The sequence below is a fragment of the Oenanthe melanoleuca genome, chromosome 4 (assembly GCF_029582105.1).
Source record: "Oenanthe melanoleuca isolate GR-GAL-2019-014 chromosome 4, OMel1.0, whole genome shotgun sequence".
In the NCBI taxonomy this organism is placed as follows: Eukaryota; Metazoa; Chordata; class Aves; order Passeriformes; family Muscicapidae; genus Oenanthe; species Oenanthe melanoleuca.
In genome coordinates, this window is record NC_079337.1 from 61773818 (window position 1) to 61790665 (window position 16848).

Sequence of the window (16848 nt, forward strand, 5' to 3'; positions counted from 1 at the left end):
CAATTAGAATTTCATAAGTATCACTATAGTGGCCATAATCTTGGCTGAAATCCAGAAAAACAGACCAGAACCACCCCCGTTAAAAGCATGGCTACTTGCAGTCCAAGTAACTGAATCAAGAATCAGTGATCAGAGCTGGGAGAGATTCTCACCCTTAGAAAGTCCAGAACTTGATCTAGGCAGGGATCAAGTTCTAACACACACTCAAAACCAAATTACAATCCCCAAATCCTCAAACTCATCTGGCTGTCATTCTAGAGAGATACACAGTGACCACAACCCTCAAAACAACAGATGATGTTCAGATTATGAAGAATCCTATGCCAGTCCTCTTATTTACTAAGGTACCACTGTGGACCTGTGTTAGTGCTGCCAGTGCTGTCCCCACACAGCTGAATGCCTTTCTGTGCTCTGACATCCAGCCTCAGTTTCTCAGCAATGTGTCCTTCCATTCCTATCACCCAGGGAAATATCTCAGCTTTCTTCCACACTCACACTCATGGTTTTGTTATTATTGGGTTTCACTGAACGTGGTTATCATCCACATGAGTGTATGTAGAAAGAGTGGCACTTAAATATCTCAGCAGTATCAAACTCATCTTACAGAACACAATCCTGCAGCTCTGAGATTATGCAGAATGTACTTTAAGAAAACTGAGAACAAATCAATCTTGTTCAGGACATTTGTTTGCACAAGTAGCTTCAGAAGAAATATGGTGAATGCAGAGCCTGACCAGAATTAGAAAATGCTGCAAAATCTTCCTCTCAATAAAAGCCTTTCAATAACTGGCAACCTCCTGGGAGGTTGGAATGCTGAAATTTTCCACTGAAATGCTTATTTTTCTCTTGCATTTCTCATCTTCACATCTGCCCACTTAAAGAGCAACAAAAGTCCCTACCATGGGGAAAAAAGAAACAAAAGTGTATCCTAAGGAGTTGAGGATGAAAAAGGAAAACAAATATGCCATGGTGAGAGGTGTATTAAAATACTCTAAAACAGATGGCATTTCAGTATGTAAAGAGGGCTTACAAGAAAGAGGGGGACAAACTTTTTAGTTTATTGTGATAGGACAAGGGGTAATGGTTTAAAATGAAAAAAAGAGTAGATTTAGATAAAAGGAAGAAAATGTGGTTGGTTCTATGTGGTTGGTGACACATTGGAAAAAGTTATCCAGGGAGGTGGCAGATGTCTCATCCCTGGAAACAGTCAAGGTCAGGCTGGACAGAGCTCTGAGCAGACTGATCTAGTGGAAAATGCTCATTGCATTGTGAGCTAGATGGCCTTTAAAGGTAAATCAACCCTTTGATTCTATGATTCCATGAATTACAAAGAATTGCTCACTTTGCACATCCCATTACCATGACTTCTGTGGATTACTGGTGTTAGAAATTTAGATCTTAGCAAATCAAGAAAAAGGTGATTTTCACTGTTGTGGTGGAACCCAGAGCTGTCAGGACACTGCAAGCAGGTGTGTCTGATAGGTGAATCTGCCTGGCAAAGCAGCCAAACGCTCTTCCAAAATTCAGCACTGCTTGTGTGGGAGCTGGACAGGAGCTTATGCAATTTTAATAGTGTGAAACAGTGCTTATGCTAAAAATCAGGAACGGGTTATTTACAGTGCAGCCAAACTGTCAAGGTGAGGAGGAAGAGAACTCACAGAAGATATTTTACCAGGTGCTTAGAGATGTGCACAGGACTGTGGGCAGTAGAGAGAAAAGGAAAGAAGTGTCTCAGCTAAGAACTTCCTTTTCTTACCCAGCCTCTGCTCCTTTCATGTACTGCTCTTTTCTCTTAGATAACTTCTGCTGTAATTACTCATTCTCTCTAGCTCTTAGTTCTTTGTTCCCATGTGACATCTTTTGTCTCTCAGCCCCTGATATTCTCCAATGCTCACTGCAGTGTTTGAATGCTGACCCTTGTTTGGGCACTCAGCTCTCTGAGTGCATTTTATCCACCCTCCAAAGAAATAGTTGCTTCTGCACATCTCCCCTGCCAAAATGCTACTGTTCTGTAGAAAGATGGCTGGAAGGAACACATTGGCTCCTTATCCCCTTGTAGCTGATCCTCTGGCACAATGGAGCAGAGAGTCATTGAGAAGTGGAGTGTCACTGAATGACCCTCCCTTGTCCCATCCACCAGAGCCAGCACCACCAGCTCGGCTGCCTGGCTGCTCCTAGCACAGCTGCAGCCAGACAGACTGAGGTGGATGTAGAACAAAGTCAAATAACCACCCTGAGAACTCCTAACACACCTGGGAACCTCTCAAAATACTGTGGAGCTGGTGAGTGGCACAGCTTCCCTGAGATCAGTCAGTAATTCAGAATGGGTGCTGGGCCAGTGCTGAGTCAGTGTATATCAGAAATTTGAGTACAGCAAGACACAAACACGCATTTTTAAAAAAGAAAATGTTACAGGCAGGGGAGGGCTGAGAGAAAAAGCTGCTCAATCCATCTCCTAAAAAGTAACAGCTGGCTCCAAGGTGAACAGGAGGCTGTACAAGTGCTGGAAAGGCCCTCTCTAGAGGTTCTCCACATTTTTCACACTGAATCCCATCTTGCCTTTTCTAGGACTTTCCACTTAAATTTAGAGATATGGGAAAGACAAGGGCAGTGACCCCCTGGCTATTTCTCTTAATTTCTTCTGGATGAGGAGTCTGTCCCCAGCAATGTGCAGTCCACAGTACCCTCCTGCATTATTTTAGGTGCTGTGTTTGAATTTGTGATAATGCACAAGTGACTTCTCATGTCCACATCCCAAAAATGGAAAGAGCAAGGGAGAGCTCTTGATGGCATAAATATTTTTCTCTTGCCAAGGAATCTTCTCTGGGCCAGCATCCTGCATTTTTATCCCTGAGAGCAGCACACTCTCCTCAGAAAACAGATATCTTTAAATTCATTTCCCACTACATTCTGGAAATTGCATCAGGAGGAAGAAAAAGGGGATTATGTGAGAGTTAAAAGACCCAATTTTTCACAGCATAAATTCCTGCAATGTCTGTGCTAACAGTGCACTTATGAAGGCTGATGTTGGTAACATGGGCAGCCACCTCTGCAGAGGTACTGACCCTGAATCACTGTGAGGCAATGGCTTCACATCTAGGGAATGGGGCTGTCATATGAGGAGGTTTTTTAATAATCAATTTGAAATAAATAGTTTATCAAGATTAAAAAAGAAGAAATTCTTATGGATTTGTATCATCTTTACAATATAGTTGGGGCAAAGAAAGGTTTTCTAGTAGCATTAGATGAGGCATCCTTTTGACAAAGAGGTACCAAGGCTTTCTAGAGTGTTTTAAAAAGCATGCATTATGCAGGCAGACAAACGTGGCTGCAGCATCCTGGGCTGTTAAAGCTGAATTACAACTTTTATTGTGATCCTCACTTAACCTCTCCAATTGCTAGTTTTTTCATACACTGTCCTGGAACAGAAATTAATTCAGAGAAAGCACTTGAAATAGAATTTAGGTACTGGTGTGAGAACAAAACAAGCCTACCATTCCCTGTTGGTTCCAGTGGGTTTTGTGAGCTTGAAATGCTCCCACTTGGCTCAGCTGCTTTTGTATTTAAACCTGAATGGTTTTGAGTCAAAACCAAAGAACATCTGTTTGGCAATTTTAAAGCTAGAAGTATTTAACATTTTTCCTTTATGTGCACCATTTGATTCACTGCCCTGTTGCACTGATGCTCCTGGAGGGGTTTATACATGGTTTGGAAGACAGATTGGTGGTGTGGGACAGCCAGGATGGCCCATGGCAGCCAGCAGAGCTGTTGGGCTGTGTAAAGGAGCCACAGCCCCTTCACAGAGCTATTTGTGAGAGGCTGTAGCTGTCAGCTCCTGGCTTAAATTGAGTTCTGAGCTCAGCAAGAGCTGCTGCCTTCCAGAGAGGAAAAGTACCTCCCATCAGCCAAACAGCAGAGAGACCTTGCTTCCTTGGGAGGCAGGATTGCCTGGCTCCAGATAGGTTTCCTTTCTGAGGAGAGAAAACTTATTCACTTCCAGGCCAGCAATATCCTTATCCTGAACTTCAGGAGTGCTTCTCCTCATTAGTATCCTCATACCCTTCACTTAGACCTGCCAAGCTGCTTTTCTACTCCAAATCTGCTAAAAAGAAAAAAAAAAATTAAAGCATGTGCATATTCTGGAATTTCAAAATTCTGAGAGAGTAGAAAATATTTGCTGTTTTACTATCAATTATTTTATTAGTTGGACTGTTTGTAGTTAGTCAACTATTTTATTTATTGGAGGAAGTGTCAGATGTATGTTTTTGAAAAGCTGTAATTAAGCACAGTCAGGAGTCATTACATTATTCAAAAAGCCTGCTGCTTCTCATTAACTAATAGCAACTACCAAAACAAGTGGATTTTTACAGGCCAGGTCTAGATATAAGTGTAAAAGTATACTGGAGAGCAGAGGCACATACTGCACTTAGACATCTCATCTTCATGCTATAGAATGCCCTAATTGGCAATTAATTTCTTCCAAGATGGAGTTGAAAATTGCCACTTTCCAAACACTGAAATTACCAGAGGATTAAACTGTCACCTTTTCCATAAGAATGGCCTCTGAAGATTGATTATGCCAGGAGTCACCTTTTATCTTAAGATCAGCTATTTAAATTTGATGCTGGTTGCACTTTTTTTTGATAGCATATTCTATCCAGGTGAAAAAGAGGCTGAATATTGTGATAGGGGATGTTTCTCAACCCATAAATTATGGCTCTTCTAATCAGTGTGAAATTGCAAATGTCATTGGAGAAAAGGAGAGGGGTATAAAGGCAGCAGAAATGGTAACTTTCCAGAATAAAGAAGATACCATTTTAAGACCCCACCTTCTGAGACAGACAAATGTTGAAAATACCTTTATTGCACCAGCAGAAATAAAAGCCATAAGGAAATGTTTGGAGGCTGTTCATGTCACACCATACTATATTGGCATTTCCTTTTGACATGCAGACTTATCAGTTTTGATCATAGCTGTGAACTACAGATGTTTTTAAAATACAGGAGAGAGGAAAATAGATTCCTATTCAAAATAGAACCTGTGCTGAATGTCTATTCCCAGTCTAAAAAGGACTGAGATTTACAGTCATATGGACAATTTTCCAGCTGTGCTAGCAATGAGGAAGAGAGAGAACATACTGAGGTGCTTTCTGTTCTTTATCTTTCAAGCTGGTTTTGAAACCTCCAAACAGAAATAATTCCTCTGTTTCCAGAGACCAGCTGTTCAACAAGAGGTGGGAAATGAAGGGAGCAATGGACAAGGAGCTTTGAAATCTGCTCATATCATGGCTGAATTGTATTAACACATCACCTGGCTGACAATATGTGAAATATGAGACAATTCACAGAGGATTTTCCCACCTGTGCATTTCTAAGTACATACAAGAATATCAATTATACTATCCTTTTTTTGTCTCTCTGATGATAGCCACAAAACCAAGTGTGGCTGGTGGGAGGCATCCTTCATCTGAGTAACAGACTTGAAGTGGCTGGGGCTCACCACAGAATCACAGGATGGGTTAGGTTGGAAGGGACCTTAGAGATGATCAATTCCAATCTCCCTGCCACTTTTTGTTGGTTATCATCTCTTTCCAGAGTCAATGCTGACATTGTGGAAAGGTGGCTGAACTGATGCCAGATTAAATAGGAAGGCAAGTTCCAGGCATTGTCCAGCCAGGAGCAGCCACTCACAGCAGAGTGAAGTGGCTGCTCAGCAAGAATTACTGCACATCAAACCACACACCCAGTGCTGTGCTGCTGAGCAGCACCTGGATACAACCACCACATCAAAATCTACCAGCCTCCCTCAAAGGCATCTGTACTCATGACAGACCCAGACTACTGCCTGGAAATCCTCCTCCAAATGTACTTTTACATGGCCTCATTGCTAAGTATATTTTAGTACTTTGCTCTCTTGTGCTGGGCTAATATCACATCAAATTTTCATATAAGCATTGTTATTCCTCTTCTACTCTTAGGAGGGAGAATGTGACATCTGGAGAGGTTTTTAGTTAAATGAATGCTGTTCCTGTGTCAGAGGCATCAGGCCAAAAACTATCTTCCAATTGAAGGAATGAGTAATAATTTAAAATGACCCCTAACTTCTGCATGAGTTGTGTCCTCAGTCTGTGAGCTACTCCCCAAAATGCATTTCCACTGGCAGTTAGGACTGAAACAGAGGATCCCTTGTTCTCATCCACCTAAGCAACCCTCCTTGCATCTGCATCTTGCTTGTCAGCACCAGCTTCCACATCATTCTCCTCAATTCTCCATCCTGCTCTGATCTCTAGTTGTGGACAGCAAACACAGGAGGAACAATGCCACGTGGATTGCTGCTTGCACAGCCCAGACCAGCTGCAGCAACCCGACAAACTGAGTGTATCATGTAACTTCAGAAAAGCTTCTGGGCTCACACTGAATGGCTGCTGAGGCTTGGACTTATGGGAGACTTTTAATATGCATCTACAGAGCTGGAGATTGAAAGTGACCCAAACTTTTCTGTAATTACTAGATATTTTCTTATCCTTCCTGCACACCTGTTCTCCAGCTGGGGCTAACAGAAGTTCTAAATCCTCTCAAGCTGAAGGGCTTTGTTTGCCCTCATGGTCAAAAGCTCCCCAGAGCCTCAGGAACAGCACTGTTAACTCCACCCAACACCCCAGAGAGTGTCACTTACCCATCTCTGGCCAGGCCACAGAGCAGCAGGGAAATGATGACTGAGACCTGGAGTTTGGGCATGGGAAACCAGGGCAGAGAGCAGGAATGAGTTTGACATGCACGTGGATGTTTGAGCTGTTGAGGACTCACACTGCAGTGCTCTGTAGCAGTTGTGTTTCCTGAGGACTTGGGGCATTGTGCCAAGTACACAGCACCTCTGTAGATCTGAGAGCAGCCTGTGTTTCAGAATGCTTTCCTCCACCTCCAGATCTCTTTACCAGCCAAATGGGAAATGGGTGTCTCTGGGCATCTTTCCAGAAGCCTCTGAACTGATGCCTTCATGCAGCAAACCTCAGCAGTACATTCATGTACTTTTCACCTTGGTACTTGCACTGCCTGACATATTTGCCTCACCTTTGCTGCTCCTTTGGATGCCCACTGGCCTTCTGTCTATTTGCCAAAGCAGGAAGTACCTAAGTAGGAACAAAACTGAGTTAAAGGGTGACACAGCAAGAATATCTGGCAGATACCAACATTATCTGCCTCAGGCTTTTTAACAGTCATTAATGTAACAAAAGTGTGAAGCTCTATAGGTAGATGTCTCTTCAGAAGTTACACCACTTTAACCCTTTTAATTTAAATTTAACCCTTCTTCATATTTCCAAAAGTCAATCATGCTGTCATTGAAACAATGGAATAAAATCACCAGACCTTGATCTATTCCTGTTTCTATTTGAAGGTGATAAAGAGTTGATTTTATATAAGATCTCATCAGTGTTCCTGAGTCAGCATGATTGTTCTGGACTTCCTGGCATTCCGACAAACTGAGCAAGAAAGGTTATTCAGGAGCTTAGAGCTGGTATGGATGGAAAGGGAAAGAAGACAATATGCTGCCACCTTTTGGTTACAGAAATGAGAACAGGTATGATCTGGGCAGATCTCTCAAGTGGAAATTAAGATATCTATGCTTACCTTCTGTAACAAAACAGCCTGAAAGCCCAGACGCTGCAAGATGCATCCCTTCATATTCTAAACTGTTGCTATGAGCTTAGCTCACCTATTTCACATTTTTCAGTCTTGCTTGAACTAATTAATAATTATCAAGCAATAATTAATAATTTATCTAATTTAAAACATAAAGGCTTGAGTTCACTCATCTAAAACTTACCCTTTCTGATTGACATCACTAAACTGATTTGAGGAACACAGCTGCAAGAAATAGAAGGCACAAAATCTTATTAATTAGTAACCTATAAAAGTAAGTAACTGCATGTCATGACTTCTGACACTTTCATTACTAGGTTTGTCATCAGCACTTTACAAATTCAGCCTTAACTGTTTGAATGAGATTTTCTGTGCTGGCTGATTGCTGAGGACCTGAAGGGTATTTTGTTTGCTTGTTTATTAAGAGATTGGTTCAGCTGTTTATGAGAATAAAATGTTGAAGAATGGCCATTTTAATAAAAGGAATGCAAGGCTGCTCTGTTAAAATGTTAGTGCACCTCCTAGTTCGATGCAGAGCCTCAAACTTTAACAGGGAAACTCTCTGTACCAGGGATGGGCTTCTCACTGCTCCTATGAGTCATTGGATAAATTTGGGCCAAGTGATGAGCCTGTGAAAGCCTTAGTTTAAAAATGTTCTGTAAAAACTTATGGCAGCTTGTGAATTCAAGCCCATGAATGTTCTATTACTTTCTGCTCCCGAGAGCCAGAGACTCTTTACATTTACTGCACATATAGATTCACTGAGCACGCTGCATCCTCATGCACAAAAATCCATCAAACACTCGACTTCTTTCTCAATCCTGGCACTAAGGTCTCAATCTCTTCTCCTGACATAAGGTAATGTAAAGGGGATCCAGTCTGCCTGTACTGCAGGAGGAGCAGGAATTCTCTAACCACTAGCAAAGCTGGGCTGGTAGCCCTGTATGCCCACCTGGAGCAGCCACAGCCACTCAAGCAGAGCAGAGCTGTGCAGCAGACCCAAACCTGGCCCTGCTGCCACCTCAGCCGTTGTTACACTTCATACACAGGTGCTCAAGCAGGATGTCCCTGTCTCAGGAGTGACTTGCAGACCTGTAATACACTAATGGTGCCACCCGACCCTGTCTGCTGCACACACCCCACTGTTCTGCTGCACCTTGAGCAGTTCCAGGCTCAACTTGAGGAGTTCTAGGCTCTCCTGCCATTTGGAAGAGTAGCCAGAGGACTACAGCCATGAGAAAACCACTAGGAATTATCTTGTTTATGCACTCATCACTACTGACAGTCCCAGCAAAGGCACTCCACAGCTTCCAGACACTGTCCTATAGAGATCAAGAAGCTGAAGGACACCCACAAGAAGGCTGTTGGTAGGAATTTTAAGGCAAAACAGTCCCTCACCTCTGTGTTATCACTTCTTTAGGGGGTTTAGCTCCACCACCCATCAGGAAAAGGATGAGAGGAACCGATTTTATCTTGCTCTTTTTAAGGAGGGAAGTGGTGCAATGAATTACAGTGCTTAATCTCTCAGGGCGAGGGCATCCTGTTATCTTTCACAGGTCACAATCACATTAACCATCTGGGCCAGTGGTGGGAAACAGCAAGACACATCTTCCCAGAGCTAAATGAGGCCTCCTTTTCCTACCAGCAAATTCCCCTAACCTTCTTGGCAACCAGAATTCCTCCTCTCCATCTCAGCTCTTGTCTTTCACACACCTCATGAGCCGTTTTTAACCCATCTTTCAAATAAAGGTGTTTTTATATATTTAACCTACATGTGCACAGACACACTGAAGCCACATCAGGGTAGAGAGGCAGAGGAATACCAGGATCATTTGGCCTGCTAGAAATATTTGCAGGAATGGTGGTTTTTTAACTCTTTTTTTTTTTTTTTTCTTCTTTTTTTTTTCTCCCTCTACCACTTTTCCATCATGTTTAGGGAAGCATATCTAGCTTGCTGGCATAGAGCTGTATATAGCAACTCAGTGAACAGAATGGACCATGGTTTGGAGATGAGTCAGGATTGTGTGATGAATCAGATCTTGTCCAGAGAATCCTGGCTTGTTTGTTGCAGACAGTGAACACAATGACTGCAGGAGGAAAAAATACTGGTTCCAGGCTAAGGCATTTGTATGCAGCTCAAAAGAACTGGATTCTATTTTTATCTTTCTCACAGACTACTAAATTAGTCACTTATAAACCAATTTTTCATGGCTGGCCATGAAATGGGTACAGGGTTTTGCTGAAAGCCTAAATTCTAATCTTGTGCTTTTATGGCTAAAAATGGAGCTGCAATGTAATGTAATTAGCTGTAATGCTATTTTCTCCTTAATTTATGAGGATATTATCAAAATAAACTGAATTCTGTTTGTGAAGCTCTCAGCTCCTACCCCGTTGTATATCACTGAAAAATGCATAACAAAACTGGTAACTCTGCCTTCACAGCAGAATTTGAACAGTAAGTAGTAAGCCATGGAGTCCCTTATCAAGCACCAAAAAGAGAATAAAATATTGAAAAGTGGCTCATTACATGACTACTGTCCTCTCTAGCCACTAATGCACTTCTACCATTAATGACTGCCTTGCAATCAAATACAAGAGGAGGCAAATCAAAGCTCTGAAAACAACACAAATCCTGGCATTTTTTAATGGCAGAATGTTTGACTTTGCAGCCTTAAAAGATTTTATATTGTTTTTGTCACCCTATGACACAGCTCAGTGCCAGTGAGTCTGTTGTATCTGACAATCAGATTGTTCCCTGTTTACTGTCTCCCTACTATGCCTGGCCTCCTAATGATGGTCTCCTAAGGAGGACTTTAAAATACTTTAAGAAATACTTGAAAAAATTATATCATTGTTTTTTTCCAAAGCATTTACTGATTTTTTTTTTTTTAATTACTAAGGATTTTAATTTTTCTCATTTTCTCTTTCCTCTTTTGCTCTTCTCACTCCCCTCCTCCATCAGTTTGAAAAGCTAAGTCCATGATGTTGCCTTTGACAAGGGCATTAAGAGCTATAGATCAAAAACTCTTCTGTGTAAGTGTCAATTCAATCCATTCCAGAACATTTCCTGCAAGCTACTTCACATCACCCAACACTAAAAAATGGATTAACAGACTAAGCTGGATTTACATTCTCCTCATTAACACAACTGTAAATTGGGAAGAGTACAACATTATTTTTAACTCCAGCTTTCTCCTCCTTGGTTTACCCAGTTTATCTCTCTCTTTCAGAAGAGTTGGATTCCAGAGGGTGATGAGGCACTGGGACAGATTTTCCAGGGAATTTGGGGATGTCCTGTCCCTGGCAATGCTCAAGGCCAGGCTGGATGGGGCTCTTAGCACCCTGGTCTAGTGGAAGGCTGCAAATGGCAGTGGGTTGGAACAAGATGATCTTGTCCCTTCCAACCCAAATCATTCTATCATTCTGTGATTCTTCAAGGGATAAAATGTCCAGTAAAACCACCAATGAGATGCTGGAGCAATTAATTAAAGATCTGCCTCATCTAGTTTTCTTACCTGGCCCTAAGCACAGAATTTCATCTATCCTAGTCCTTTGCTGCCTCTTTATTAAACAGGGTAGCACATGAACAAATCTCATAAAATGGTGAGAATCCTTCTTAGCAAGGACTGAGTCAATATAATCCACTGGCAAGCAGAACCACACCAACAGATTCCAATAGTACATGTAAACCAAATTTATGCCATCTGAAGCTCCCTGTAAATGTGTTCATCAGGATATCACCTCAGTTACTAGAATACAAGTCTTGCTGAAATCATAGTAACTTTTTTTAAAAAGAAAAAATTCTAAGCACATCATACTAATCTGAGTTAATTTACTGGCTCTATAATGGATATGCAATATCAGTTTGTTCCAGAGTAGGAATGTTTCAATAATTCATGAACAATCACATATAAACTGTAACTTTGTGATTTATTATTACAGTTCTGGAGGTAATCCAGCTGTGCTGAGAAAATCCATGCTGGAAAAGAGAGTTTGGAAGGAGAGGTAATATGTTTTATTAGATGAAATCAGACCAAATGCAAGGAATGTAAGCCTGAAAGATTGTTTATTTTTCCAATTATATCTGATAAAATATAATTATGTTTTGCTACAAGCCTAACCTTTCTTACAGATTACAGAAATATTACTTTAAAAATAAAGCATTTGCAAGAAACACTTGTACAATAAAGCCAATAAAGCTTAAGATAACTTACAAGTGAGAAAAGATTAAAAGATTTATAATAATTTACATTGTTTTCTACATAGCTCTAAAGTTGTGGAGTCAGCTAGTAATCTTCCCCTGCTTATTTGAATTTTTCTCATAGCAATGAAATAACACTTTTTAGTGTTATTTCAAAAACAAAAACAGGTGGAGAGAATTCACTGGCATAAAAAACCTTGAAAGGCTTTCAGTTCATTTTATCTTTAAGGGACTATAGTTCAAGTTCATAGTATCCCTGAAACTATGAGAGATGTTTTTATTTCAGCCAGATTCCTCAGATATGTTTGTCTTGTCATGGTATTTGGAGGTGTCTGCATTTTTTTCCCTACTGTAATCTGTGTTTTTCAAAAAACACTCCACTTCTCCTAGCAGAATCTGAACTAACACCAGAGATCTTAACTATCAGGCACTAACTGGTATTTATGGATTATTCAGACAAGATGGAGAGCTTGGTGAATTTTTATAATTTTTTGATTAATGATTAGCATCAAAAATGAGAGAGATGAGAAAGAATTCTTCTACTTTATGCTTGGAACTCAAAGAAATACTGCCTTAAGGAATCTCTCTTCTAATTATAAGAGTAAGAAACACATCAGCAGTAACTCTGGAAAGCTCACTGGGTCAGGAACTACTACTAAAAGCAGGAAATTTTGTCTGTGAGAGTTATCAACTTCTAAATTAGAGTATTTCTATTTTGTGCTCCTGTTAACCAGGATTCAGAGCAGGCAGAGATGGGCTGTGAAATCCAAGTTCTCCACTGACTCATAGAGTTTCAGGCCCAGACACCTCCATCTCTCAAACCATGCTTGGAACATCCAGCTGTATCACACAGGGAGTATCTCAAACAGTAGAAAAGGGCACATGTAACACAATGCTGTCTGGTTAAGATTTTGATACTGTAACCCCTACCCAGATATTTTAGTGTGTCCTTTCTGTGACCCCATGGCTTTTAAACTCTCTTCAAGTGTTCAGTATGGGGTCTATGGCAAACCAAACCAAACCAAACCAAGCCAAACCAAACCAACCAAACAACAACAATAGCTACCAAAACCAACCAGTTATCTTCTACTTTAATTTATACAGTGACACCAAAAAATTGTCTTTTTTGAGAAAGCAAGGGCTGGGTGGCCATGGCTTGAAAAGGGGCTGGATGGCCAGGCTCAAGGAATGGCTGACATGCAGCTAGTGAAGAACACAGTGTGTGTCAGATGATGACACAGAATGCACCCTGAGCAAATTTATGGACGCCAAATTAAGGAGTGCTGACATGAGGCATGTGGACTGGCAGAACTTAATCCAGAGAGATCTTGATAAAAGTGAGGACTAGGCCAAGAGACAACTCAGGCTTGATGAAAAACCCAAAGCATGAGGACAGGTGGGAAACTGCCTGAGCATCAGCCCAGAAGGACCAAGAATCACACTAACACCAGGCTGAGCACAAACCCCTTTAGGCCAACAGTGCAATTAATGCAAACTGCACCCTGCACTCCATCAAGAGGTGTGGCAATGAAAGTATTACCCCACAGTCATTAAAACAGAGAAATAAGGAGCAAAAAATTGTTACAGAGGCTGAAAAAATCTACTTAAATTTGAAGTTCATTCACTTTGCAAAGAAAGAAGAAGCTGGTCATAAAAATGGGTGTAGTCTAGATGGGAAATCAGAAGGTAGCAATCCTTGCCAGAGCAGTGAGGTTCTGGAATACTATTCTGCCTTCAGCAGCAGGATAAAACAGTCAAGCCAGTTGCAACATGGAGTTTAATAGCTTATAAAAAGACTGATGTAATAATGTGGCACATGACAGCAAATGGTCATGCAACACATCTCATCCAGTCCCACATTCCTGAATTCCACACGCATGAAGAGTGATAAAAATCTAAATAAGATAAAGAGTAGTTTCTGAAACACAATAAAGAGGTAGAGAAAAAAGGAAAGAAACTTATGGATGTTGGCAAACAAGTTCCTAGAGGGTAATGAAGAGCCAAGCATTCTTCCTTGAAAACTTGGTGACTTCCTTGTGGAAGATCACAACACTGTCTCAACGTGCCCTGATGTCACAACCTTTAATACCCTCCTTTCACAGCATAATTTCATTGTGACAGCTGCTGAAAGCATTATGCCTCCAGCAAAATAACAATAGGATGTTTTTTAGACTGTATGCCATGAGATGTCAAGTAACAGATGATCCAATGCAAGGCCTTTCTACCATTTGGCCATATCATCATAAGCAGAGACAATGTGAAGCACAGTGCATGGGCAAATATATGACTTTAAACCAACAAATTTATTTGTGTTTTAGGTCCTAGGGGACCTAAACTCCTCCTCTAATTGTCTTTAATTTTGCACATTTTAGGTCTGATTAATGGTATTTGGACTGCTCATAGTGATGTTCCTATTTATTAGAAGTAATTGAGAAGTTAATTGATCTCTGCATTCATAGTTTCACATTTTATATAACAATTTAAATTCTTCCTTTTGCTACATTAGTATATTAAAAATCTTACTCTAATCAAGAGTAAAAGAAAGACAATGGAAGAGGTGGCAAAGGAAACCAAACAAATGTTTCCAAACAGATGGGTGCTTCCTCAAGGATGGGACCTCAGGTAGCTGTGCTGCTCTACAGAGACCTCAACTAAATTGTTTCATCACAGCTGACATTCAGTGTTCAGGCTCCATCAGCCACACATCAGAGCCCAGAGTGGGAGTGTATCAAGCTAAACCACTCTAGAACAAGAGAGAAGGGAAATTACTGTCTTGAGTTCAATCTTTCCCCCTTCATGGGCCTTTTTAATCGTAAGTCTTAAGTCACTACACCATTTTGAAGTTTATTTGAGAGGGGAAATAATTATAAAATCATGTGGCTGAAGTTGCAAGAGGGTATGACAGCAATGGAAGCATAATCCTGGACACAGGCAGCTGGATGGAGCACCATTGAAAAAATTACTGCCCATCATGCCATGCCAATTCACAGGACAAGACATACCAGGACATTTTTAATAGCTTTTATCTTTATTTATCTTTATTTCTGCCAGAGGCTTTGCCTGCCAGGGAAGGGAGCTGGCTGTGTCACAGCTGACACAGGAGGTTCCCATGAGGAAGCTTTGCCTTAGACTTGAGGAAGTCAGATAATCTGGTTTTATTTGAGTAAATTCTCAGCCAGTGAGTCCTTTCAGATCACATTGATACAGCAGTCTTAAAATGGGTCAAATAAAACTCCCACACAAAATGATGCACCCACACAATTGCATTAACCCATAATAAGCAGCATAATAATAATTTTACAAACTGAATTACTATAAAAATGTATAATGCATTTACAGGTCTTCAAACTGACATTAGATACATTTTATAAAATCAACTACTGCTTAATAACAATTGTGTACCTTAGACTCACTGGCAAACCTCTGTTGTCAGTTACCATAAAGGATATCAGACTTGTATTACTACCAGTTACTCCTTTAGTGCCCCTGACAGCTCTAAATGCTTAACCCCACAGTAAACTTACATGCCAGCCTGATCTCAAAGGATAAAATTTATCTTCTTTTGCTTCTTTGAAAACCTAGGAAACTGCACTTTAAAAGCATATTGAAAAGATGTGGTATTTCCAACTCAAGATACAAACATAAAGGTTCACAGAAAAGCTGTTATTCAGTCCTGATGGCAATGTGGGGCAGCAGGAGGATAAATTATATGATAATACACAATCTAGTGCTTTGTGTGCCTTCCTGGGCTGGCCCCTGTCAGCATGGCATGAATCACAGCCTAAAGCCTTGCTGGCTCAGACTCTACCATACTTGCCATTGCAGGATGAGGTGCCAGTGGGAACTCTGTGCCACTGCTCATGTCAACGCTGTGTTTATTGCACATGCCTCAGTGCTTCCTTAAAATCAGTAAAGCAGCTTCTTGTTCACTGAGAAATCAAAGCCAACACCAAACTGAAACCTCTGAGTGTACCAGGAGCTGTGTTTCTTTCCCTGGAACCAGGATAACTCCAGGCTCTACCCCTGGAACATCCTGCTGGGCACAAACAATTACCCTGAATCTGACAGGTAATACAGCACTCTGCTCTGGGGAGTGCAGGATAACAGATAGATAGATAGATAGATAGATAGATAGATAGATAGATAGATAATATTTAAACAGGTAACAAGCTAAAAATGCAGGTTGGGAAATTTATGGAGCACTGGTTTTGGTGTGAGATGAAGTTGCACCTTTCTTAAACAATTATAAAGCAGATTCAAAGAAATTAACCTTTGCCTATGTCTGGCTCTTATTTGAATACTGTCATGACTGGGTGAATCCAAGGTGTCTCCCCCTGGTCAACTGTGTAGCATGCTCCAACTCTTCTCAACAATTTCATACTCAACATCACCACCTTTGAAATAGGGGCCTGCAGCTTAGAGGAGGAAACATCTGCAGACAGTTATCTGTGCAATGCAACATCTTGAGGGATATAAAGCATTCCAGAGAAATCAATTATGCCCTTTCCAGCTCCAGAAATCCCTGAGGAATGAGACTTTTTATATTTGCTATATCACTCTGAAAATCACTACCCAAGCTAAACAAAATTTAGGTTAAAACAATAATGATAAAGAAACATTTTATTACAATAGAAATTTAAGGTACAAGTAGCTGGCAGGACAAAAGCTCTTACAGCTGGCTGGCACTTTGTCCTTATCTCCAGAGCTCTGATGCCTCTTCAGTTAAGAGCCAGAGGGACAAATTTGCAGGTGATAGGGCAGGAGCCAAGCTGACTATGCAAATCCTTACAGTCCAGATACATATCACAGAACAGGCTCCCTTCCCAAGTCACACTACAGAAAAAAGCACAGAAGTGATCACAGCAGCTCAGACTACATGGCCATGCAGCTCAGTGCTTTTACACTGACAGTGTCCAAAAATAGATGCCTCGAGGAAAGCACAGGAACAGAGTGTGTGTAATAACTCTTCCTTAGCTTCCATCAGGCTGCAGTTCAGCTCTCCTGAG